This window comes from Solanum dulcamara, chromosome 8 (genome assembly GCF_947179165.1).
Source record: "Solanum dulcamara chromosome 8, daSolDulc1.2, whole genome shotgun sequence".
In the NCBI taxonomy this organism is placed as follows: domain Eukaryota; kingdom Viridiplantae; phylum Streptophyta; class Magnoliopsida; order Solanales; family Solanaceae; genus Solanum; species Solanum dulcamara.
Window position 1 is genome coordinate 25,543,934 of NC_077244.1, and position 25,214 is coordinate 25,569,147.

General features: G+C 40.7%; 1 pseudogene; it reads right to left on the reverse strand.

Moving 5' to 3' along the window:
- Positions 1–22,004: 22,004 nt before the first annotated feature.
- Positions 22,005–22,124, reverse strand: LOC129901793 (5S ribosomal RNA; annotated as a pseudogene).
- Positions 22,125–25,214: the final 3,090 nt, after the last annotated feature.

Sequence of the window (25,214 nt, forward strand, 5' to 3'; positions counted from 1 at the left end):
CACTTTTCTACTGTGATTTAATTATCCACGGTGTTCCCTATGTATGTGGATATGTATATGTGTGTTTTATGATGTTTATGGAAACAAAACTTCAGCTTTGCAATTGGAAATTTGGAAGAAAAAGAAGAGAAAAATGTTAAAGGGGCAAGGAAGGAGGGCTACGGGTTTGGCCCTTTGGGGTAAGCTTCCGGGTTTCGTTCCATGAATTAATTATTTAAAGTGTCCCTAAGTTTTATAATGGTGTTTAATAACATAAAATTTCAATTTGGGGCAGCGAATAAGTAACACAAATAGCCTGCTCAATTTCAGCGCGTTTGGAGAAGTTCCGAGTTGCGCTTTGACAATTTTGGCTAAATTCGGGTAAGGTAAGGTTTCTCCTTTCAATTTGGAATTTATGTTGTTGTTATGGAGTGTATTATAAACCTTGTGTGTTGCTGGAAACGTGAAAAAAGTATAGAAATGCTTGGTGTTGAAGACAATACAAATTGTAGTCGTTATAATCGAATTATCGTCAAAGTAAGGCGTTGTTCTTGTGAGTTGATACTGCAGGGGTGTGATGTGTTGTTTCAGGGACTAAATATGTTCAAATTTGGGTTAGGGTGATGCTGGGTGAATCCACATGACCCCTCGTTTTGTATAATTAAAGGCGTTACAAAATAAAGGCTAGACGCCCTATTGTGATATCGTATTTTTGAATAAGTAGTTTTGAGTTTATGTTGTATATTGTTGGTGTGAATTGCTTAAACATATGGTGAAGGTTGTTGTTGTTGGTTGGCTGTAGGTCTTAGGGACCTAATCGGAAATTCAGATAGGGCACATTATAGGGGAGGTGCTGCCCAATTTTCGTCGATGCCTTAGCGAATAACAGAACTAGTCGAGGAAATGACTAAGGAAATAGATTCCATTAATACTAAGGTGTAACCTAAGATTCTGGAAAGTTAAGAAGGGTTGATACTCATATTAATTTTATGTTTGATAGATTCAAAGAACGACGAGGCAAACAGGATAAGGAATAATTCAGAAAAGGTATGTGAAGCTTTCTTTTGGCATGTTTTTGGCATAAGTATGTAAAGCCTATCTTGTTTCTTCTTTTGGCATGTTTTCAAGTTAAGTAATGAATGATATGAGATTGAGGGTAAATCTACTTATTAATGCCAAGCGTAATTCACGGTCCTCATTTACTTCTTGATGAATGCTCTCTTACAGTAATTGAACTAGGGCTTCTCAAGCCTTCCATACGTTAGGAAGTGATGAGTATGTAAGGATATCCTTTCCTTCTCTTGGCGTGTCTTAGTCCTAAATATGATGTGTATAGAACATGTGGGTACGAATGTACTCACAAAGTTCCGAATATGATTCACAACCCCGACCTACTTCTGGAGGTGAAAGCTCCTATGCTAATTGAGTTAGTGTCTCTCACGGTCTCCCAGATAATGGAAAGTAGAGGGTACGTAAAGCTAATTCCTTGGTCTGGGCATATCTGTAATAGAAGTGCAATATGTATATCTGCGTATGGAAGTGGGGATAATCCCATTCATAAGGCCCCGAGCATACCTTTTGATTCTTATCCACTGCTGAATACTAGGATGCCTACGATAGGTGAATTATATTCTCTGAAACTCCTTTGGGATAGGATGGGACAAACAGGTGAGGCCTACCCTTTCTTTCTTTTGACATGTCTTAAAGAAAATGATACATGATACGATCTCTAGAGTAAGTCCATTCTTAAGCTCTAAATACGCTATATGTCTCATATTAACTCCTTGGCAGGGAAACTCTCATCGTATTTGAGCTACCTTCTCTAAACCATCTATATGTCGATTAATAGAGTGACTTAGAGCTCCTATTCCTAGGAACTCTGTGATGACAAATGTTTATGATTTCCTTAAACCGGTTGGCATTTCCCTAAAATATGTCTATAATTCCTGAGACTTCACTTAATATAGCCTTAGTGGCACTCAAAGTGCAGCTGAGATGATTATTATCCTGATCAACGAACGATAGTTCAGTATGATTACCCTAGTGAGTCTCAAATAATGATCTACCTATATATGATGATTATGACATTGAGTCCCCCAAAGGGCTAGGTACGGTATATAATGATATGATTATAACACCGAGTCCCCTAAAGGGTCGAGTACGATATATGATGATAACACCGAGTCCCCGAAAGGGCCAGCTATGGTATATGATGATATGATTAGAACACCGAGTCCCCTAAAGGGCCGGGTATGGTATATGATGATATGATGATAACACCGAGTCCCCTAATGGGTTGGGTATGGTATGTGATGATATGATTATAACACCGAGACCCATACTGGGCCGGGTATGGTATGATTTGTAATGATAGATAGGCATGCATGTGAAAACATAATAATGTAATTGTAGCATATGACACGATGTCATATGCGATGACATGGTAACACCGAGTCCCCCAGCGGGCTGGATACGGTATATAAAGATGGTGTACATGCCCTTATGTTATAAGATGCAGGTATAGTGCCTTATTAACTGTTATACTTATTCCCTGCATCCCTATTTTAGTTGTTCTCTCAGTTATGATGCGTTATATTTTATATACTCAGTACATATATTATACTGACCCCCCATTCCCCGAGGGGCTGCGTTTCATGCCCGCAGGTACTCATATCCATTCTGGAGATTTGTCAGCTTAGGTGTACCTCTCAGCTATATCGGAAGTGATTCACTGTCCATTCTGTTTGTACATTCAGGGGTACGGCAAGGGTCCTGTCCCGCCATATGTTGTTGTTACTATTCCTAGAGGTCTATAGACAGATGGATGTTGGTTGTTTGTGAGTTCGTTTTGATTGTGACTATATGGCATTTTGTGAATATAGTTATGTTACAGCAGCCTTGTCGGCTTGCACGCCCTTGTGTGCTATGAAACGAGTAAAAGGGGCCATACGTTCACGAAAAAGTTTTAACTCATTGGGGTTTTTGTGAGTAGTATCCCCTTATTCATAGCTCAGTATGACTACAACTGATAGGTAGGTATACGGGGGTCCAGGTCGGATCCCAGTCGCGACCTACGGGGTTGGGTAGTGACAACTCTGGGCTGGCTGGTAGGGGTATTCACTATACTATTGAGGTTGCCCGCCTCGAAAGTCACCATAATAACCAGCTGATTTAGTCCTCTTATGTTGGCCTCTGTCAAAATCTCTCTCGGGCTGATATCCCTGTGCCGATCCTCCACTCCATGTGCATACATTTGTACCCGAGAAATATCCATGCCTGGCTGAGAATCCATGGCTATACAACTATCAACCAAGTGATGATCTAGCCCCAACACATACTGATGCACCCTATCAGCCATATCGGCCATAATAGTGGGCGCATGTCTCGCCAATAAGTCAAACTCGAGGCTATAGACTTTAACGCTCCTACCATTCTGCCTCAGCTGCAGGAATTTATCAACTCTGGCTAGTTTAATTTCCGGAGGTAGAAAATGGCCAAGGAAGGCTCCCACAAACTCATCCTAGACTACTAGAGGAGCATCCTCGCCCCTTGATAATTTCCAGAACTCATACCAGTTAACGACTACGTCACGCAGCCGATATGAAGCCAACTCAACAGATTTAGCCTCAAAAGCCCTGAGTACTCTCAATATGCGCTGTATTTGTCGAATAAACTCCTACAGGTAGTCTACAGGCCTCGACCTATAAAACTATGGAGGGTTACAAGTTAAGAAGTCACGAACCCTCAAACTAGTATGTCTATCAACATTATCCGCTCCTAATCCATGCCTTCGAGCCTACCCTGCCATTATTCTGGTCAGCAACTACATGGCATCTCTCATAGCCTTATCTTTTGAAGTAGGCGATGGGGCTGGAGGCTCAGGTATTGGAGCTTCAAGACCTGCAGTTGCTGCTATTCTATGCTCCTCTAAAGGTGGCAGTGTAGTAGAGCTCGCCGATTGTCGAATAATCCCTGGCATAGACTGGGAATGAGCCCTAGTAACTCTCGGGGTCTAACTAGTTTCCCCTGCTACTGACTTGCCCTTCTGGGCAGTTGTCGCTTTTCTTGGAGGTATCACTGTAACCATGAGGATATGTTAGTGAGAGACTATCCTAATAACATAGCTCTATCGCACGATATGAGATACAGAAGAATGACAACATCCTAAATGTCTTGTAGCCTCTTGTTTATAGATGTGTTGCACAACACACCGATAAACAAGTCTGTATTAGACACGGTCTGTTGATACTCTAAGGACAAACCGCTCTGATACCACTTCTGTCACGACTCAATCCCATAGGCTTAGACTGGGGTCCAACCTGAACCCCCCCTATACGTATCTGTCAGCTACACCTAAGTTGAAATATGTGTGATATGACACTATACCCAAAATCCTCAATAGTTGAAAACTTTTTCATGTACATGTAGCATCTATCATTCGTATCATATCATAAAAGGGAATGCAAGCCGACGAGGCTGTCATAACATAAAAACATTGACAACCTGCCATATAGTCACAGTCGAGACAAACTTATAAACAACCCACAAAATATATATGTCTACAGACCTCTAAAAATAGTAACAGCAACATATGGCAGGACAGGGCCCCCATTGTACCCCTGGACAATTAAATACATACATATTACATGACTAGTATCAAAAGTTAGCCTCCGCAATAGTGGAGCGCTCCCAATATTGCTGAGTGGAAACCTTAAGTTGGCGGATCTCCAAATTGAACATCTGTACCTGCGGGCATGAAATGCAGCCCCCCCCGAATAACAAAGGGTCAGTACGATATATGTACTGAGTATATAAAGCATAAAAATACATAACGGAGCTGACAATTGAAGTAGGGATGCAGGAAACAAATATAACAGTTAACGAATTTCTCTACCTACATCTTATGACATGAGGTCATGTATAACTTCCTTACATACCATACCTGGCCCGCTATGGGACTTGGTGCTACAAGTCTGTCACTATATTTCCAGATGCATGCCTACAGACTGTATCCGGCCCTTCAGTGAGGGACTCAATGAAGATGTCATTTCATCATTTATCATGCCCGACCCTTCATAGGACGCAGTGAATAATCATTTCATCATATATCATGCCCAGCCCTGCATGGGATGTGGTAAATTTATCATGCCCGGCCCTTCATGGGACGCAGTGAATTTATCATGCCAGGCCCTTCATGGGATGCGGTGAATTTATCATGCCCATTCCTTCATGGGATGCGGTAAATTTATCATTCCCAACCCTTCATGGGACGTAGTAAATTTAACATGCCCGGCCCTTCATAGGATGCGGTGAGTTTATCCTGCCCGGCCCTTCATCGGACACGGTGAGTGATGTATTAATAGCCTGCATGAGTAAAGTAAAGAGGAACCACATGTAATTAGTTCATCCTCTGAGATTCGGTATAACAATCGTCATGGATTATCATTTGAGGATCAAAACTATCATCGTCTCACGTATCCTCTAACTTCCATTAGGGGTGATATCGATGGAGTCTCAAGAGCCCTAGACTTTTATTAAGGTAATACCAAACGACTTATGTAATCAGTGACACTTGTCATTATAGAATTCTTAGACATGGGAGCTCGTACATTCAATTAGTATTCATCATATAGGGACTCGAGGGTAGCAGTTCAACTACTTCAAGAACTTCGATATTAAGAAATGAATAGGAGTTATAGTTCATGCTTCCCATGCATCCGGGTACTATTTCCTGTATAGAAGGCTTGAGGGTGATAGCTTAGCTACCTTAAGAGCCTTAGCATTTATAAGTGAACACGAGTCAATAGGCTCTATATATATTACCTTTTATCCTATAGAAGCCTTAAAAAGGCAATAGCTCAACTATTACAAGAGTTCTACCATTACGAAGTGGATAAGAATTATGGACTATACTCGGAGCTTTACGAATGGAGCTATCCCCAAGTTCCATATACAAACCATTCATAACTTATATCTGAGACATGCCAAAATAAAGAAGAATAGCTTTACCTACTTATGCCAAAAACATGCCAAGAGAAGGGATAAACTTTACATACTAATTCCAAAAACATGCCAAAAGAAAGCTTCACATACCTCTTACAGCTCTTTATCTCATTCATCTCGTTGTCCTCTGAACCTAAGTAATATAAAAATAACATGAATATTAATAACCCTTGGCTTTCCATCATCTTAGGTTACATATGAGTATTCATAGAACTCAACTCTTTGCTCGCCTCCTCGATTAGTTCTTTAACTAGTTTAAAGAGTTACCGGAAATAGGGCAGCATCTCCCCTATAATATGGCCTATCCAAATTCCCAGTTACATACCTAATTACTACAACCAACCTGAATCTCATATAAAAGTAAAACATGGCAACATTGCACAATATAAACTCTACCCAACTTGCTGAAAATTGTAATACCAAAATAGGGTTTCTAGTCTTTGTTTCGCAAAACCTTTAATTATACGAAATGAGGGGTCGTGTGGCTTCAACCAGCATCAGACACACCCCTTTTAAAATACATTTAGTCACTACAACACATCATCACACACCTGCAGAAGCACCCCATACGCACAACACCCTATTTCGTCTACAATTTAACTACAACGACTTCACTTTCGATTGTTTCTATCGTCAAGCATATCCACGACTTTTTTTATACTTACAGCAGTAAAGAAGGTATATAATACACTACATAACAACCTCATAAAGTCCAAATTTAAAGGATAAGTCATACCTTACCCGAAATTAGACAAAACACACCAAAACTTGCCTCGAAACTTCTCTAGTCGCGTTGAAACTGTGTGGACTGTTTTCTGTCCATTTTGGCTGCACCAATTCATGATTTTATACTTATAATACCTCCATATCATCGTGTTATATGCTGTATAATGATTTTATGGAACAAAATTGGGACTTACCTATTTTTTCCTCCTAGCCGCTACACTTTTCTCTCTTATCTTAGGGTTTTCATTTCTTTGTGTTGTAGAAGTTTTTGGTGCTTTGCTGCAGGTTTTTGGATAATTAACTGAAGCTAAGAGTCATTTTAACATGTATATTTGGGCTTCCTTGGAGGTGACACTTGTCATCCCCTTAGAGTGACACGTGTCCAACCATAATTGGCCACCGTATCATGCTACCAACTAGGGGCTGCCACGTGGTAGTGGGGTCCACCCCCCCAAAGCAGCTACATCACCTACTTGACCCTAAGTAGGTGCATCACCTGCTTGCTTGAGGTGCTGCCACGTGTCGCTCCTCCATTGGGTGCCATGTGTCGTCTTTTTCCCTTCCTCGTGGATTCGTAATCTCGTCTTATTTTAGGAGCCTATGTAATCCATGCTACGTAAGCTTGGTATGTACTTAAGAAAATCAAGTGTATAAGACTTCTAAATTAGTAGCTTATGTAGGTAAATCGAGTCCTACTACTCATTACTTTGCCTCCAATTCCTTCTGAATTCTTATGACTCTATTTCCAACCTTTTCTACTATAGGGTATCACATTCTCCTTTCCTTGGAGTCATTTGATAGTGTCGTAGCTTATCTGGCTCACATGATGACTTTTAAGAACCTTAAGAGCCTTACCAGAACTTAGGAAGCTTACAAAGCGTTCCAAGGTACCAAAGTATGGGGTGTAACACTTACCTTACCCGAAATTAGCCAAAACACTCCAAAACTGCATCTCAGAAACTTCTTGATGTGCTGAATCGGGGCAGACTGTTTGTGTCCCTTTTCTACTACCCCAAATTGTGATTTTATGTTATAAAATACTATTATATAACCGTGGGACACCTTAAATAATTAATTCACGTAACGAAATCGGGCCTTACCTTGATAACCCCTCAAACCCGTAGCTCTCTCCCTAGGTTCTCTAGATTTTTCTTTCAACTTTCTCCTACTTTTTTCAAGTGCAAAGCTGAAAATGTGGTTCCGTAGACATCGTAAGATACATATATACATATCCATGTGGTTGAGGAACACCGTAGATAATTAATTCACGGAGGAAAATTGGAAAACTTACCTTTAATTTTCCAAACCCATGGCTGCCTTTCTCTCATGTTTTCTCTCTTATTTTGGTTGATGGAGTTTCAGCTCCAAATGGAATAAGAATTACTTAGTAGTCATCCAAATACACATATATACCCCTCTTTAGAAGGTGCCACGTGGCAGCCCCTTAGGACGCCACCTAAACTCATACGTCCTATCACATGCCACCACGTGGCAGCGGGGTCCACCCCCAAGCAGGCAAGTGAGTCACCTGCTTGCTTGTCACCTGCTTGCTTGAGGTGCTTGTTTGTCACTTGCTTGATTCACTTTCGTAAGTTTGGAAACTAGTTTTTGCTCTCTCTCGTAGGTTCGTCATCTCACCTTATTTTAAGAGCCTATGTAATCCGTGCTACGCAGGCTTGGTATGACCTCCAGTAGCTCAAGTATATAAGACTTTTACATTAATAACTTACGTAGGTAAATCGATTCCTATGACTCATTACTTGGCCTCCAATTCTCTCCGGATTCTTATGACTCTATTTCCAACCTTCTCTACTATGGGGTTTCATATTCTCCCTTCCTTTGAGTCATTAGATAGTGTCGTAGCATATCCGGCTCATATGATAATGTCTAAGGAATTTATGAGACATTCCGATTTTAAAAGTGTGGGGTGTAACAATATATACACATAAAACGTGGCAACATTACACAATACAAGCTCCAAACCACTTGCTGAAAATTGCAATATCAAAATAGGGTTTCTAGTCTTTACTTTGCAAAGACTTTAATTATACAAAATGAGGGGACATGTGGCTGCAACCAGAAGCACCCACACCCCATTTAGAAAAAATTTAGGCCCTGCAACAAACCCCCACACACCTGAAACACTACACCACGCACCTGCAACACTACACCACAACTAAGTGACGATCTAGCCCCATCACATACTGATGCACCCTATCAGCCATATCGGCCACAATAGTGGGCGCATGTCTCGCCAATGAGTCAAACTCGAGGCTATAGTCTTTAACGCTCTTACCATTCTGCCTCAGCTGCAGGAATTTATCAACTCTGGCTATTTTAATTTCCGGAGGTAGAAAATGGCCAAGGAAGGCTTCCACAAACTCATCCTAGACTGCTGGAGGAGCACCCTCAACCCTTGATAATTTCTAGGACTCATACCAGTTAACGGCTATGTCACGCAGCCGATATGAAGCCAACTCAATAGATTTATCCTCAGAATCCCTGAGTATTCTCAATGTGTGCTGCATCTGTCGAATGAACTCCTGTGGGTTGTCTGCAGGCCTCGACCCATAAAACTTTGGAGGGTTACAAGTTAAGAGGTCACGAAACCTCAAACTAGTATGTCTATCAACATTATCCGCTCCTAACCCATGCCTTCGAGCCTACCCTACCATTATTCTAGTCAGCAACTACACGGCATCTCTCATAGCCTTATCTTCCAAATGGGGCGGTGGGGCTGGAGGCTCAGGTACTGGAGCTTCAAGACCTATAGTTACTGCTATTCTAGGCTCCTCTGAAGGTGGCGGTGTAGTAGAGCTCGCCGATTGCAGCACAATCCTTGGCATAGACTGGGAATGAGCCCTAGTAACTCTCGGGGTCTGACTAGTTTCCCTTGCTACTGACTTGCCCTTCTAGACAGTTGTCGTTTTTCTTGGAGGTTAACATAGTTCTATCGCACGATGTGAGATACAGAAGAACGACAACATCCTAAATATCCTGTAGCCTCCTGTTTATAGATGTGGTGCACAACACACCGATAAACAAGTCTGTACTAGCCACGGTCTGTAGACACTATTAGGACAAACCACTCTGATACCACTTCTTTCACGATCCAACCCCGTAGGCTGCGACTGGGGTCCAACCTGGACCCCCGCTATGCGTATCTATCAGCTACACCTAAGTTGAACCATGTGTGATGTGACGCTATACCCAAAAGCCTCAATAGTTGAAAACTTTTTCATTTACATGTAGCCTCTTTCATTCGTATCATATTATGAAAGTGCACGCAAGCCGATGAGGCTGTGATAACATCAAAACATTTACAACCTGTCGTATAGGCACAGTCGAGACAAACTTATAAACAACCCACATATACATATGTCTACAGACCTCTAAGAATAGTAACAGCAGTATATGGTAGGACAGGGCCCCCGTCGTACCCCTAGATAATTAAATACATATATATTACATGACTAGTGTCAAAAGTTAGGCTCTGGAATAGTGGAGCGCTCCCAATATCGCTAAGTGGAAACACTAAGCTGGCGGATCTCCAAACTGAACATCTGTACCTGCGAGCATAAAACATAGCCCCCCCAAAGAACAAGGGGTCAGTACGATATATGTACCGAGTATATAAAGCATAAAAATACATAACTGAGCTGACAACTAAAGTAAGGATGCAGGAAATAAATATAACAGTTAACGAATTTCTCTACTTGCATCTTATGACAAGAGGGTATGTATACCTTCCTTACATACCATACCTAGCCCGCTATGGGACTTGGTGCTACAAGTGTGTCACTATATTTCCACATGCATGCCTACAGACTGTATCCAGCCCTTCAGTGAGGGACTCAATAAAGATGTCATTTCATCATTTATCATGCCCGGCCCTTCATGGGATGCAGTGAATAATCATTTCATCATATATCATGCCCAGCCCTGCATGGGACGCGGTGAATTTATCATGCTCGGCCCTTCATGGGACGCAGTGAATTTATCATGCCCGACCCTTAATGGGGCGCGGTGAATTTATCATGCCCAGCCCTTCATGGGATGCGGTAAATTTATCATTCCTGGCCATTCATGGAACGCGGTAAATTTATCATGCCCGGCCCTTCATGGGACGCGGTGAGTTTATCCTGCCCGTCCCTTCATGGGATGCAGTGAGTGATGTATTAATAGCCTGCATGAGTAAAGTAAAGAGGAACCATATGCAATTAGTTCATCCTCTGAGATTCGGTATAACAATTGTCATGGATTATCATTTGAGGATCAAAACTATCTGCGTCTCACGTATCCTCTAACTTCCATTAGGGGCCACATCGACGGAGTCTCAAGAGCCCTAAACTTTTATTAAGGTAATACAAAATGACTTATGCACTCAGAGACACTTGTCATTATAGAGTTCTTAGGCATTGGAGCTCATACATTCAATTAGTATTCATCATATAGGGACTCGAGGGTAGCAGTTCAACTACTTCAAGAACTTCAATATTAAGAAATGAATAGGAGCTATAGTTCATGCTTCCCATACATCCAGTTACTATTTCCTGTCTAGAAGGCTTGAGGGTGATAGCTTAGCTACCTTAAGAGCCTTAGTATTTAGAAGTGAACACGAGTCAATAGGCTTGACATATATTACCTTTTATCCTATAGAAGCTTTAAAAAGGCAATAGATCAACTATTACAGGAGTTCTACCATTACGAAGTGGATAAGAATTATGGACTGTACTCGGAGCTTTACGAATGGAACTATCCCCAAGTTCCATATACAAACCATTCATAACTTATATCTGAGACATGCCAAAATAAAGAAGAATAGCTTTACCTACTTATGCCAAAAACATGCCAAAAGAAGGGATAAGCTTTACATACTAATTCCAAAAACATGCCAAAAGAAAGCTTTACATACCTCTTACAGCTCTTTATCTCATTCGTCTCGTTGTCTTCTGAACCTAAGTAATATATAAAAGAAACATGAATATTAATAACCCTTGGATTTCCAGCATCTTAGGTTACGTATGAGTATTCATAGAACTCAAATCTTCGCTCGCCTCCTCGATTAGTTCTTTAACTAGTTTAAAGAATTATCGGAAATTGGGCAGCATCTCTCCTATAATATGCCCTATACAAATTTCCAATTACATACCTAATTAACACAACCAACCAACAACAACAACCGGCAGCTCATATACAAGTAAAACATGGCAACATTACACAATATAAACTCCACCCAACTTGCTGAATATTATAATACCAAAATAGGGTTTCTAGTCATTGTTTCACAAAACCTTTAATTATACGAAATGAGGGGTCATGTGGCTTCAACAAGAAGCATCCACACCCCTTTTAAAAAACATTTATTCCCTGCAACACATCACCACACACCTGCAGCTGTACCCCACACGCACAACACCCTATTTTGTCTACAATTTAACTACGACGACTTCACTTTCGATTGTTTCTATCGTCAAGCATTTCCACGACTTTTTTTAAACTTACAGCAGTACAAAAGGTATATAATACACTACATAACAACCTCATAAAGTCCAAATTTAAAGGAGAAGTCTTACCTTACCCGAAATTAGCCAAAACACACCAAAACTCGCCTCGAAACTTCTCTAGTCGCGCTGAAACTGTGTGGACTGTTTGTTGTAAGTTTTGCCTGCACAAAGTCATGATTTTATACTTATAATACCTCCATATCATCGCGTTATATGCTGGATAATTAATTTACCGAACGAAATTGGGACTTACCTATTTTTTCCTCCTAGCCGCCACACTTTTCTGTCTTAGCTAAGGGTTTTTATTTCTTTGTGTTGCTGAAGCTAAGAGTCATTGTAACATGTATATATGGACTTCCTTGGAGGTGACACATGTCATCCCCTTAGGGTGACATGTGTCGAGCCATAATTGGCCACCGTATCATGCTGCCAACTAGGGGCTGCCACGTGGCAGTGGGGTCCACCCCCCCAAAGCAGCTACATCACCTACTTGACCCTAAGTAGGTGCATCACCTGCTTGCTTGAGGTGCTGCCACGTGTCGCTCCTCCATTGGGTGCCATGTGTCGTCTTTTTCCCTTCCTCGTGGATTCGTAATCTCGTCTTATTTTAGGAGCCTATGTAATCCATGCTACGTAAGCTTGGTATGTACTTAAGAAAATCAAGTGTATAAGACTTCTAAATTAGTAGCTTATGTAGGTAAATCGAGTCCTACTACTCATTACTTTGCCTCCAATTCCTTCCGAATTCTTATGACTCTATTTCCAACCTTTTCTACTATAGGGTATCACATTCTCCTTTCCTTGGAGTCATTTGATAGTGTCGTAGCTTATCTGGCTCACATGATGACTTCTAAGAACCTTAAGAGCCTAACCAGAACTTAGGAAGCTTACAAAGCGTTCCAAGGTACCAAAGTATGGGGTGTAACACTTACCTTACCCGAAATTAGCCAAAACACTCCAAAACTGCATCTCAGAAACTTTTTGATGTGCTGAATCGGGGCAGACTGTTTGTGTCCCTTTTCCACTACCCCAAATTGTGATTTTATGTTATAAAATACTATTATATAACCGTGGGACACCTTAAATAATTAATTCACGTAATGAAATCGAGCCTTACCTTGATAACCCCTCAAACCCGTAGCTCTCTCCCTAGGTTCTCTAGATTTTTCTTTCAACTTTCTCCTACTTTTTTCAAGTGCAAAGCTGAAAATGTGGTTCCGTAGACATCGTAAGATACATATATACATATCCACGTGGTTGAGGAACACCGTAGATAATTAATTCACGGAGGAAAATTGGAAAACTTACCTTTAATTTTCTAAACCCATGGCTACCTTTCTCTCATGTTTTCTCTCCTATTTTGGTTGCTGGAGTTTCAGCTCTAAATGGAATTTGGATGACTTAGTCATCTAAATACACATATATACCCCTCTTTAGAAGGTGCCACGTGGCATCCCCTTAGGACGCCACCTAGGCTCATGCGGCCTATCATACGCCACCACGTGACAGCGGGGTCCACCCCACCAAGCAGGAAGGTGAGTCACCTGCTTGCTTGTCACCTGCTTTCTTGAGGTGATTGCTTGTCACCTGCTTACTTCACTTTCGTAAGTTCAGAAACTAGTTTTTGCTCCCTCTCGTAGGTTCGTCATCTCACCTTATTTTAAGAGCCTATGTAATTCGTGCTACGCAGGCTTGGTATGTCCTCCAGTAGCTCAAGTATATAAGACTTTTACATTAATAACTTATGTAGGTAAATTCAGTCCTACGACTTATTACTTGGCCTCCAATCCCCTCCGGATTCTTATGACTCCATTTTCAACCTTCTCTACTATGGGGTATCATATTCTCACTTCCTTAGAGTCGTTAGATAGTGTCGTAGCGTATCCGGCTCATATGATAATGTCTAAGGAACTTATGAGACATTCCAATTTTAAAAGTGTAGGGTGTAACAATATATACACATAAAACGTGGCAACATTACACAACACAAGTTCCCAACCACTTACTGAAAATTGCAATATCAAAATAGGGTTTCTAGTCTTTACTTCACAAAGCCTTTAATTATACAAAACGAGGGGACATATGGCTGCAACCAGAAGCACCCACACCCCATTTAGAACAAATTTAGGCCCTGAAACAAACCCCCACACACCTACAATACTACACCACAAGCACAACACTTTACTTCGATGACAATTCAACTATAGTGACTCCAATTTAGTTTGTTTCGAACGTCAAGCATATCTATGATGTTTTCACATTTCCAGCCACTTAAAAAACATATAATACACTTATTAAAAACACCATAAATTCCAAATTGAAGGGAGAAACCTTACCTTACCCAAAATTGGCCAAAACTGCCAAATTGCAACTCGGAACTTCTCCAAACGTGCTGAAATTGAGCGGGTTGTTGGTGTCACTTCTTTTCTGCCTCAAATAATGACTTTATGTTCTTAAATACCATTATATAACCGTTGGATACCTCAAATAATTAATTCACGGAACGAATGTTAGGGGCTCACCTTTTGGAGACCAAACTCATAGCCCTCCTTTCCTTGCCTCCAACACTTTCCTTGAACTTTCTCTTATTAGTTCTAGGTGTAAAGATGAATATATGTTCCGTAGATATCATAAGGTACATATATACACCCCCACGTGGTTGAGAAACATTCTAAATAATTAATTCATGGAGAAAAATTGAAGAACTTACCTTTAATTTCTCAAGACCATGGCTGCCTTGTTCTTTTCTTTCTTCACATTTTTCTCTCTATGTTCTTGGCTGATTTTTGGATAATGAACAAGTTAAGAGTCAAGTAATACATATATACACCTCTTTAGCAGGTGCCACATTGCAGCCCCATAGGGTGACACGTGGCATCCTCCTAGGGTGCCACCTCAACTTGTTTGGCAAATTACATGCTGCCATGTGGCAGTGGGGTCCACCACCCAAAGCTGCTGCATCACCTACTTGACCTTAAGTAGGTACATCACCTATTTGCTTCGAGTGGCGCATCTTTTCCTTATTTTTCTTTCGTGAGCTTGTAATCTCGTCTTACTTCAGGAGCCTATGCACTCCTTACTACTTAAGCTCAACATGTTGTCATGACCCAACCCCGTAGGTTGCGACTGGGGTCCGACCTGGACCCCCTGTATACATATCTATCAGTTGTGGTCACATTGAACTATAAATAAAACAATATCATGTAATAGAGCCCCACTAAGCGATAACATTTTCATAAACTTGTAGCCCTTTTCGTTTGTATCACAACATGAAAAGGCATGCAAGACGACAAGGCTGCCATAGCATAATAACATACATCATATATTATGTAGACCTAGCTGACTCAAACTGACATACACAACCCACATATACATGTCTGCAGACCTCTAAAAATAATAACGACAACATATGGCGGGATAGGGCCCTTGTCGTACCCCTGAATAGACAAAAAACAATTATACATCAATGGTTCGTATCCAAAAACTAGGCTCCAGTATAATGGAGCCTCTTCCAACTGAGGTGAATAGAATCCTAAGCTGACAGACTCCCAAAACCTGTATCGGTACCTACGAGCATGAAACGCAGCCCCCCGAAGAAAAGGGGTCAGTACGACATATGTACTGAGTATGTAAAATATAACATGATACAACTGGAAATATATCTGAAGTAGAGAAGCAGGGGATGAAATATCAAAATTGGAAACCTGTACCTGTACTCTGTGAATCATAAAAGCATGCATGCTCAAATTATACATTATAGCCGGCCCTCCAGGGATCCGATGAATCACATCTGTAGGACCATCATAGGCCCGGCTCAATCACCACCTTATACAACACATCATCATATATATATATACATACGTACCCGGCCCTCTAGTGAGGGGCTCGGTGGATAATGCAGTGAGTTATGCACGATAACATATCCGGCTTGGAACTCGGTGAAAGAAGGTTTACAGTATACACGAGTAGAGTAGTGAGTAATATATGCAATTTAAATCCTATCGGAGACTCGACAGAACAAGAAAGTTAAGATTTTGCTTGAGGACCCGAGTAGTGGTGTAATCATCTCGAGTGTCCTCGAAATGCCATTATGGCCTGTCTCAATTGTAATCTTGGGGACCCTAGATGTTACACCCGACACTTTTAAACTCAGAATGTATCTTAAGTTCCTTAGACATTATCATGTGAGCCGGTTACGCTATGACACTATCAAGAAACTCTACAAAGGGAGAATGTGATACTCCATAGTAGGGAAGGTTGGAAATAGAGCCATAAGAATCTGGAAGGAATTGGAGGTCAAGTGATGAGTCATAGGACTCGATTTACCCACATAAGCTACTAACTTGAAAGTCTTACATACTTAATCTATTGGAGTACGTACCAAGCTTGCATAGCATGGATTATATAGGCTCTTAAAATAAGATGAGATTACGAACCCACGAGGAAGGGAAAAAGATGACACATGGCAGCCAATGGAGGAGTGACACATGGCAGTACCTCAAGCAAGCAGGTGACCCACCTGCTTGGGGTCAAGTAGGTGACCCACCTGCTTGGGGGAGGTGGACCCCACTGACATGTGGCAGCCCCTAATTGGAAGCATGTATGCGGTGGCCCAATAAGGGCTGGACACGTGTCACCCTTAGGGGCTGACACGTGTTACCTCCTAAGGACACCTATATATATGTATATTGTGACTAAGAGGCTGCTTCTTATCTTAAATTTCAGCCAAAACCAAGAACAAAAACCGTAGAGCTTAGAGAGAAAAGAGTGACGGCCTAGGAGAAAAATCAAGGTACGTCCCGATTTCGTTCTGTAAATTAATTATCTAGCGTATACCACAATGATATGTAGGTATAAGAAGTATAAAATCATGGCTTGGTTCAGCCAAAATGGACAGCAAATAGTCCACAGTTTCAACGCGACTAAAGAATTCCGAGGCGCAATTTTGGCTAGTTTTGGCCAATTTTTGGTAAGGTAAGACTTCGCCTTTAAATTTGGACTTTATGGGGTTGTCATATAGTGTATTATAAACCTTGTATGCTTCTGGAGGTATAAAAAAAGTTGTGGAAGTGCTCGACAGTAGAAACAATTGAAATTGAAGTCATCGTAGTTAAATTGTAGGCGAAATAATGCGTTGTGTATGGAGGCTACTGCTGATTGTGTGGTGCGTGTTGCAGGGTCTATGTATGTCCTAAAATATGTGGGGGAGCTGCTGGTTTCAGCTACCCAACCCTCGCTTCGTACGGTTAAAGGTTTTGTAAAATGGAAACTAGAAATCTTATTTTGGTATCGTAACTCCGGGCGAGTCGTTTGGACTTTATGTTGTATATTGTTGATGTAAACTGCTTAAACATATGCTTCAGGTAGATGTGGTTGGTTGTCTGTAGGTATTAGGAGGGGAATTAGAAATTCGGATAGGGCACATTATAGGGGAGGTGCTGCCCAATTTTTGTTAATGTCTTACCTAATTAAAGAACTAGTCGAAGAGACGGACAAGGAAATAGATTCCGGGAATGCTAATGTGCAACCTAAGATGCTGGAAAGCTAAGAGTGGTTGATATTCATTTTACTTTCATGTTGAATAGGTTCAAAGGACGACGAGGCGAATGGGATAAAGAGTAACTCACAAGAGGTATGTAAAGCTTTCTCTTGGCATGTTTTGGTATAAGTACATACAGCTATCTCTTATTTCCCTTGATATGTGTTTGGTACGAAGATGAGATTATGATGCCATAGTGGTTCACCAAGCCCCATGATGGGCCGGGTACAAAATATGTAGATGACGATCACCTGACGGAAAGTACAAACTATACAAAGCTTATTCTCTTTCTTCTTTTGGGCATGTCTTTGTCTTAGTTGTAAGTTGAATATGATCTGATCTCCGGGGTAACTCCATTCTTAAACATCTCTTATTTACTTTTGAATATTGAACTCCTACAGTAGTCGAACTATTTCCCTTGAAATGTTTATATGTTAAATAGGTACCAAATGTACAGGTTCCAAGTGTTAAAGACTATACGAGATTAAGTGTTTTTGATTCCATAAATGATTTGGCCCTATGTTAATACATGTCTATGGTCCCTGAGATTACTCTTGAGACAGCCCATAATGGCATTTAGAGAACACTCGAGATGACTACACCGTTACTCGGGTCCTCAAACAAAATCTTAACTTTCTTATTTTGTCGAGTCTCTGATAATGATTTAAATTGCATATAGTTATTCATGTATATTGTAACCCTTCTTTCCCCGAGTCCCAGGCCGGGTACGTTATTGTGCATAATTCACTACATTGTTCACCGAGTTCCTCACTAGAGGGCCTAGTACGTATGTATATATATGATGATGTGTGGTAATAAGACAGTGATGGCACCGGGCCTATGATGGTCCTACAGATGTGATTCACCAGACCCCTGAAAGGGCCGGTTATATTGTATAAATTGAGCATGCATGCTTTTGTGATTCACAAAGTACAAGTACATGTCTTAGATTTGATAATTTGTTCCCCTGCTTCTCTATTTTGAATATACCTCCAGTGTATTATGTTACGTTTTACATACTCAGTACATATGTCATACTGGCCCCCTTTCTCAGGGGGCTGCATTCATGCCCGCAGGTACAGATACAAGTTTTGGGAGTCCGTCAGCTTAGGATTCCATGCAGCTCAGCTGGAAGAGGCTCTATTGTATCGGGGCCTAGTTTTTGATACTATCCACTGATGTATAAAATTGTTTTATCCATTTGGGGGTACGGTGGGGGCCCTGTCCCTCCATATGTTGTCATTTATATTTTTAGAGGTCTGCAGACATGTATATGTGGGTTGTGTTTGTCAGTCTGATTTAGCAAGGTCTATATGATATTATGCTATAGCAGCCTTGTCGGCTTGCGTGCCCTTTCATGTTGTGATATAAACGAAAAGGGCTACAAGTTTATGAAAATGTTATCGCCCAGTGAGCCTCTGTTACATGATATTGTTTTATTTACAGTTCACTATGACCACAACTGATAGATATGTATATAGGGGGTCCAGGTAGGACCCTAGTCGCGACCTATAGGGTTGGGTCATGACAGAAGTGGTATAAGAGCAGTTCGTCGTTGGATTATCTACAGAATGTGTCTAGTAGAGTCTTGGTTATAGATGTGTTGTGCGCCACATCCATAAACAGGAAGCTCTAGGGCATTTAGGATGTTACTTGTCTTTTACATCTGAGATCGTGCCATAGATCCGAGTCATAAGACAATTCCTTATACTAACCTTGGATCATAACAGAAGGAAGACATCAACCGAAGGAAGTAATTGACGACATGGGAAGTTATGAAGTACGCAGGTAAGTAAAGTAAAGGTACGGAAAATATCCATTGGGTAAGGTATTGAAGTAATATGGAAATGTAAAGTTGAAACTTGAAAGAAAAATATACAGAAAGTGCAACAGATGTAGTTTGAAGCTAGACATATGAGGTAAGTCCAATATTTTTATATTATTGTTGATGTTGAAAGCCCTGTGTGGCTACGATATGATATGCTATTGAAAGCCCTGTGTGGCTGTGAGATAATACGATTATATATATATGTGTGTTTGTTGGCCCTATGAGGCATTATTAGTATTTTGTGCGTGCAGGTTTGGGATAAGTAAGAAGTATAGAGGAAACTCTGCCAAAATTTTCCCAGGACAAGAAAAAGGAATGAAACATAGCTTTATAAAATATCTTGGAAGTGGATACGAAGTACCCCTATTGGGTTTAATTAAAGCTATAGGAGGTACTCTTCATGTCATCGACAAGGGGCACCATTCCTACTGGGAGAGTTTTCTTTCAGAGAAACAAAATCCTATTTGAGCAGTAAAGTTCAGATTACGGTATCTCCAGCCGTATTTGTGTGGTAGGAAAGGAAAGGAAAACTCCGGGTAAAGGGTAAAATGTCCAGCAATTGAGTTCACTTTTCTTGAAAAGTACCAAGCCCTAACTCGTAGTTAAAAATTGAATAAGTTACTCATAACTTGAGGATTAACCTGGAGGGGAACCTGGGAAGTCAAACATTAAGAAGTATTGTGATGTTTAAAGGACTCTAGTTTTCTTTTAACGGTGGTTGAAAAGTGTTCCGTGATAACATTTTATTAGTTTCCCACCAACTAATTGGAGAAAGAAATTCTAATAAAAGTTCCCCAAAGAGATGTCATGAACTGAATATGAGTATGAATTTAAAGGTATGGTATAGCAGTACGGGGACAAAGTGAGACCGCTACTAAGGCGCACTCAGTAGAGGCTAACTAAGTTAAAAGCCTGCGTTGAGTACGCAACAAGAATATGGAGCTTAAGATATAAAGGAATGACGCGGGTACACAACGTCGCCCTGAAAATAGTGGAACCTTTAAGGGACGAGGATGGCAAACTTAAGGAATAATTGGTGTAACCTACATTCACCTCAAGGAATAAAAGGCGCAACTTCCATTCATCTCAAGAAACAAAGGATATAGGTTGGGAAAGCCACTACTCCAAGAGAACATGGGACAATGAATGCCGAATTACAAATGTTGCCTAGTTAAAAGAAAATTTAGAATGGCTACAAGTGTATATTAATTTTTTTTATAAAGACAAGTAGAATGTGGCCTCAAACGAGTTGTTCCATGTGTCCCATTACTCAAGTATAGATTACTAGATGAGGTGTCGCACTATGTATGAAAAGGGTTTTTGACGCTTCGTAATTTAGCCAAGGTTCCGTACATGGATAATCAGGTAGGCAAAAAAATACAGACAGACGGGGACAAGATATAGTACCAAGTAGACTGAGGAAGGAGACTGGACAAATTTGAAACTAGGCATAGAGACATAGAGCAAGGTATAAGCGGATAAAGGTATAAGTACCCTCTAAAAGGGGGAAGCAAGTGAGAGAACTCTAAGAGTAAGCTGGAGGAAATTGATATAACAGCATGCTTAAGATAGATGGTTAAACTTCAATATGATCCCCAGCTGAACAAAGCTAGAAAAATGTGGAAGCCACGGTAATTGGATAGAAGTCAGAACGGTATGTAAGACAGGGTTAAGAAGTTTTGATGAGACCCTGAACGACATAACATTAAAAGGCGGCTGCGTATAAAAACAAAAAAGTGTAACCATGAAAAGATGTCGAATAACTCAAGAGACATTATGAAGGATAATGACAGCATGCTAGATCAAAAGCCAAATGTTGGTTGTAGAGTTGGTTTCAAGTGATATTGCAATAGATAAATAACCAAGGAAAAGAAATAGCAAGACTCCTATGGTAGGAGATAAGATGAGTAAGGAGTAAATAAGGAAATAGGAAAAAGTGCGACAAGGTATTTCTTGCACTCTCGCATATTCTCGTAAAGATAAAGAATGACATGAGAATGTGTCAAGAAGGTTACAAGCGGGGGTACGGAAAAATTGTGAAATGGTTTAAATAAGAAGGACATGACTACCTGGTTACTATAGGATTGGTAAGCTTATATGTCAAATTCCTTTAAAACTATGCCAGCTAATGATAGACAGAACTCAAAGTGGCTCAAAGGGAACTATATGAATGAACTTTAGTACTACTCAATAGCCAAACCTAATGAATGGGTACGTACAAAAAGGGGTGAATACAATAGAAGGATTTAAACCAAAATGACCAAAAAGGGACATGGTCATAGTGGAACTAAAGATCTACCCCTATACCAGTTGTAAGATAATAGAGGAAAGAGCAAGGCAACACATAAAGACTAGTGAGACGACGCTAAGATAAATTTTGGGCTAAGTTGAGTGCCCCGCACATTATTGCAAGGATTACCATGAAATGCGACACGAGGACTTCCCAAGGAGGTCACCCATCCCAGTATTTCTCTCGCCCAAGCACGCTTAACTTCTAAATTCTGGTGGAATTTAGTGCGATAGTGTGAGTATGATCGCGCGAGATGGAAGAATCTGAACTAGCGGCAGAGAAATGAGACGAGATTATGTTCCTGGAGTACTATAAGTTACATTAAGGGTATCGTGAAAAGAATTTAAGCAAAACAAGAAGGATTAGCTAATTGCTAACTGACGATGCCCTTGAATACCACAGTTCTTCAACATAGTACTAGTTAATGAGAGGTAAACCACAGAATGACTATACGGGCCAGTGGGCGAGAGAATTTCAATACCACTTGGCAGCCAACTCTTAGGGCAGAAAAAAAAAGCAAAACCCAAAAGGTAAGGGTATTAGTTGATGTAATTTACGGAAGACAGAAAGTAATACGTGAGGTCAAAAATCCCACAATATGACCAGGGCTACAAGACTCACTTCACACTCCAGCACCAGATGACTCTAGAGGGAATGTTACTTGTGGATTAATGATATTAGCCCCTGGTCCTTCGATCAAAGGCTACCTACTCAGCCGAGAAGGTGTAAAATTATAGGGTAAAAGTGTAGTAGGACCTTACAGAGTCCCCATAGCTATTATCCCAGATGAAGGAGCCCAAGTTACAGTTAACTACCGAGGATCAGTCCGCGAAGAAATTGGGAAGACAGATGAGTCGTCGTACACTACTTGACCCTCGAACCTAATGACCAGGCTAAAGCATACCATTTAAACGCTAGAAGAAATATCATGAGGTGGTGTTGTTAACTTCGCAAATAGCTGGGATGATTATCTATCACTTATCAAGTTGCCTACAATAATAATTACTACTCTAGTATCCCAATAGCCCTGTACAAGACTGGTAGAGCAAGACGTGTAAGTCCCCTAGTGGATGGGTCGATGTTAGAAAGACAGCTAAAAATGCTTCGACATGATTAAGCAAACTATTGACTAAAAGCCCAAAGTCGGCAAAAATGATATACAAATAATCGCCATCGACATACAGAGTTCAAATTGATGATTGGATGTTCATAACAGGGTCACCCAAAAAAAGGAAACTTAACCCAAAACACATTGGATCGTGTCAAGTTGCTCATAAAGTGGGAAAAGTTGTCGGTAAGTTGAACTTACCACCTGATTGGAAAACTATACGCCCAGTCTATTAGATAAGGATGTTTCGCAAAGGTACTGGTGAGCCACCTAGAGTATGTTCCATAGATGATGTCCAGAAAATAGAATCCTACGAGGAACAACCTATCGCCATCTTAAATCGGAAAACCAGAAGATCATAGACTAAAGATGTGCCTTCCGTCAAGATACTATGGCAAAACAAAAACCAGAAAGGGAATGACCGGGAGAGCTGAAGAGAACATGAAACACAAGTATTCACACCTATTCCTGATGTCTGCAGGTAACCCCAACTCCTGAAATTCGTATATTAACTACTTGGATGAAAATATGTGTGATCGCAATAGAAAACAATCTCCCTAAAGTCGGTATAAAGTCTTGAAGGAGGTTTTATTTAACATTCGGGGATGAATGTTTCAAAGGGGGGAAGGATGTTACACCCCACACTTTTAAACTCGGAATGTCTCTTAAGTTCCTTAGACATTATCACGTGAGCCGATTATGCTACGATACTATCAAGCGACTCTACAAAGGGATAATGTGATACTCCATAGTAGGGAATGTTGGAAATAGAGCCATAAGAATCCGGAAGGAATTGGAGGCCAAGTGATGAGTCGTAGGACTCGATTTACCCACATAAGCTACTAACTTTAAAGTCTTACATACTTAAGCTATTGGAGTACGTACCAAGCTTGCGTAGCATGAATTATATAGGCTCTTAAAATAAGACGAGATTACGAACCCACAAGGAATGAGAAAAGATGACACATGACAGCCAATGGGAGAGTGACACGTGGCAGCATCTCAACCAAGCAGGTGACCCACCTGCTTGGGGAAGGTGGACCCTACTGACACGTGGCAGCCCCTAATTGGAAGCTTGTATGTGGTTGCCCAATAGGGGTTGAACACGTGTCACCCTTAGGGGCTGACACATGTTAACTCCTAAGGACACCTATATATATGTATATTGTGACTACGAGGCTGCTTCTTATCTTAAATTTCATCCAAAACCAAGAACAAAAACCCTAGAGCTTAGAGGGAAAAGAGTGACGGCCTAGGATGAAAATCAAGGTACGTCCCTATTTCGTTCCATAAATTAATTATCTAGCATATTCCACAATGATATGGAGGTATTAGAAGTATAAAATCATGGCTTGGTGCGGCCAAAATGGACAGCAAACAGTCCACAGTTTCAGCGCGACTAAAGAATTCCGAGGCACAATTTTGGCTAGTTTTGGCCAATTTCGGGTAAGGTAAGACTTCTCCTTTTAATTTGGACTTTATGGGGTTGTAATATAGTTTATTATAAACCTTATATGCTGCTGTAAGTATAAAAAAAATTGTGGAAGTGCTCGACGGTAGAAACAGTCGAAATCGAAGTCGTCGTAGTTAAATTATAGGCAAAATGAGGTGTTGTGTGTATGGAGGCTACTGCTGGTTGTGTGGTTCGTGTTGCAGGGTCTAAGTGTATCCTAAAATATGTGGGGGAGCTTCTAGTTGCAGACACCCAACCCTCACTTCGTACGGTTAAAGGTTTTGCAAAATGGAAACTATAAATCTTATTTTGGTATCGTAGCTTCGGGCGAGTCGTTTGGAGTTTATGTTGTATATTGTTGATGTGAACTGCTTAAACATATTCTGCAGGTTGTTGTGGTTCGTCGGCTATAGGTATTAGGAGGGGAACTGAAAATTCGGATAGGGCACATTATAGGGGAGGTGCTGCCCAATTTTCGTTAATGCCTTACCTAATTAAAGAACTAGTCAAAGAGACAGACAAGGAAATAGATTCCAGGAATGCTAAGGTTCAACCTAAGATAATGGAAAGCTAAGAGTGGTTGATATTCGTATTACTTTCATGTTGAATAGGTTCAAAGGATGACGAGGCGAACGGGATAAAGAGTAACTCACAAGAGGTAAGTAAAGCTTTCTCTTGGCATGTTTTGGTATAAGTACGTACAACTATCTCTCAGTTCCCTTGATATGTATTTGGTACAAAGATGAGATTATGATGCCATAGTGGTTAACCAAGCCCCATG